At 43.8% G+C, this 3,107-nt stretch overlaps 1 long non-coding RNA gene across 1 annotated transcript; it reads left to right on the top strand.

Moving 5' to 3' along the window:
- The first annotated feature begins 410 nt into the window (after positions 1-410).
- LOC143290814 (uncharacterized) lies at positions 411-2,907 on the top strand. Its single transcript, XR_013056445.1, has 2 exons — positions 411-586; positions 1,269-2,907. It is a non-coding gene; the product is annotated as an uncharacterized LOC143290814 (long non-coding RNA).
- Positions 2,908-3,107: the final 200 nt, after the last annotated feature.

The following is a 3,107-nucleotide window of genomic DNA, read 5'->3' as shown; positions in this document are numbered from 1 at the left end:
TGTTTTGTTGAAAGCGTTTGGCAGTTATCAGAATCAGCTTCTTTGTGAAGTCATCTTACAATGACGTCACACACACACACACACACACACACACACACACACACACTTTCAACAGTCCTATAATTGCCTTCCCGCCCTAACAACTCGACGGTATGTTGTCCAACACAAAAGCATGACATCAGAGACAGAAGAAGAAAGAAAGAAGAAAAAAAAAAGAGAGAGAGAAAGAAAAAAATATTTCTGAAAGAAAATGACAGCCTCATTTTTTTCTCAGATGGAAAAATCCCGATAACAATCTGCAACTCGCTTCCCCACCCCCACACCCCCCATTCCTTGTCAACACAATTTCCTACTCTCCCCCTCTTGTCTATAAAGCCTCCACGGCTTGGGGCTTGCAGGGGAGACAACCCGCGACTCGGCTTCCGGAGAATTAGGTTTGTCAGTAACTCAAGCTGTTTCCCTTCAGTCAAGGCTAATCTGGAACGTGGAGTGTGTGACCAGGAATCACGAGCAAAGAGTGAAGATGGCAGGACTTGTGAGATACATCCTAATTGCGGCTTTGTGTTTCGCTTTAGTGGCTGGGAAGGTGGGTGTATGTAGCTATTTCAAAGTGTTGTTCTTTTATATCAGTGAATGAGTGAGTGAGTGAGTGAGTGAGTGAATGAACGAATGAATAGTGTTAACAGTATCATCATCGCCATCATCATTATCATCATGAATGGATGGATGAATGGATTGAGACGAAAGAAGGCCATTGACAAGAAGGCAAGACAGAAAATAGCAATGAGGAAGGGATCTTAATCTGTATGCGTTAACCTGAGAAACAAACAAACAAACAAACACCCCAAAACAACAACAATAATACCCTTCCTTTTGGGTAATAAAAAAAATTATACAGTTTGATTTGAACTTTCCATTTTATGCTTCATTCTCTCTCCCTCTTTCGATCTCTAAGTGGTGTTGTCGCAGTAGTTGTGTTAGCAGTATCATCATCACCATCATCATCATCAATATTTCTTCTTCTCCTTCTTCTTCTTCTCCTCCTCCTCATCATCATCATCAGCATCGTTATCATTATTATTGTTGATGTTATTATTGTTGTTGTTGTTGTTGTCGTCATCATCATCATCATCATCATAGTCGTCGTCGTCATCATCACCACCACCATCATCATTATCACTGCCATTATTAGTGTTCTTGAAGATGTCTGCTCTTCGTCCTATCCTGATGACAGTGGTGATGCAGCCATGAGTGATGTTGTGTTGCAGCCAGGAGGTCAAGGTCAAGGCAAGGGCAGGAAGGTCAAGGTGCTGGAGCTGCTAGCCAAGCTGCGGGACAAGCTCTTTAACGCCACCACCACCACCGCCACCGCCACCGCCACCGCCGCCGCTAACACATCTCCAGGGACTGCAACCTCAGCAACAGAAGCAGCAACTCCACCTGCTACGGCTGCATCCGGAGCAACTGCATTCGATTCAACCACAGCTGGATCAACTGCATTCGATTCAACCACAGCTGGATCAACTGCATTCGATTCAACTACAGCTGGATCAACTGCATTCGATTCAACCACAGCCGGATCAACTGCATTCGATTCAACCACAGCTGGATCAACTGCATTCGATTCAACTACAGCTGGATCAACTGCATTCGATTCAACTGCAGCTGGATCAACTGCATTCGATTCAACTACAGATGGATCAACTGCATTCGATTCAACCACAGCCGGATCAACTGCATTCGATTCAACCACAGCTGGATCAACTGCATTCGATTCAACTACAGCTGGATCAACTGCATTCGATTCAACCACAGCTGGATCAACTGCATTCGATTCAACCACAGCTGGATCAACTGCATTCGATTCAACCACAGCCGGATCAACTGCATTCGATTCAACAACACAAGGAGCAAGTACATTTGATTCAACTTCGCCCGGTGCAACTGGATCCGATTCAACTTCACCCGGTGCAACTGGATCCGATTCAACTTCACCCGAATCAGATGCACCCTGAGCAATTGTGGCGCCTTCACAGTAGAATTCAGCAGCAAGAGCAACAGGAATCAACAGGAAAACGACCTATTTAGCCTGAAAACAGCAGTCAACCATCTGCACACTTACACCATAGAATTCAACAACAAGAGGAAGTGGCACCGCAGCAAGCCAAACAAGCAAGCAAGCAAGGAAAGCGACCTATTTAGCCTGGAAACAGCGGTCCACCATGGCATTATTCATTCTGTTATGTTACCGAACGTTCCAGCACACTTGTTTAGAACTCTTTCTTACCTGACGAAAGGACGTTCATTATCCGTGCGTACTGGTTGGCCTCCTATTAATGAACTCAGCTTTGGGACGGATTGTGTCAGTTTCTGTCACACATAGAGAGGCCCGGTGAGGGGGTAGGGGGGAGGGGTGGCCGGACGGAGGAGGGGAGGGGGGGGAGGGGAGAGATTACGTCAGCACTAGAGTACTATTCACATCCAACGCAAGCGTTGTTGTAATTAAGTTCATTAAATGATTTTTAATGATTTTTTAAAAAAAATCAATTAAAAGAAAATTAATGTTAGCGTGTTGCCTGGATCACTTTGGTTGTGGGTTGAAACTGTACGCAGTAGTATTATGTCTTTTGTCAAACTGACCTTACCATTAACGAGACCTACATCTGAGTTCTTTAGGAATAAATGGCGACTTGTCATTGCACCGGATTCAAGTTTCAGAATGTCAAACACTGTCAGGTAGGTGCTATGGTTTATTTTTGTTTTTGTTTTTTGTTGGGGTTTTTTTTTCTGTTCTCGTTGCTGCCTAGATAAATGAATTGTACTTTGACTCTGCTGCCATTTCTACAATCACTGATGGAGCATAAGCTTGACAAGGATGCGAAATAAATCGAAAACATGCTCAGGCTATTTTTTACAGTGTTGGGTGGATGTTTATACACACACACACACACACACACACACACACACACACACACACACACACACAAGCTTGACAAGGATTCGAAATAGATCGAAAACTTGCTCTTTTTTTTATTTTTTTTTTTTTACAGTGTTGAATGGATGTTTACACAGACTCTCTCTCTCTCTCTCTCTCTCTCTCTCTATAT

This window comes from Babylonia areolata, chromosome 16 (genome assembly GCF_041734735.1).
Source record: "Babylonia areolata isolate BAREFJ2019XMU chromosome 16, ASM4173473v1, whole genome shotgun sequence".
In the NCBI taxonomy this organism is placed as follows: domain Eukaryota; kingdom Metazoa; phylum Mollusca; class Gastropoda; order Neogastropoda; family Buccinidae; genus Babylonia; species Babylonia areolata.
This window is presented reverse-complemented; position numbering and strand designations above follow the sequence as displayed.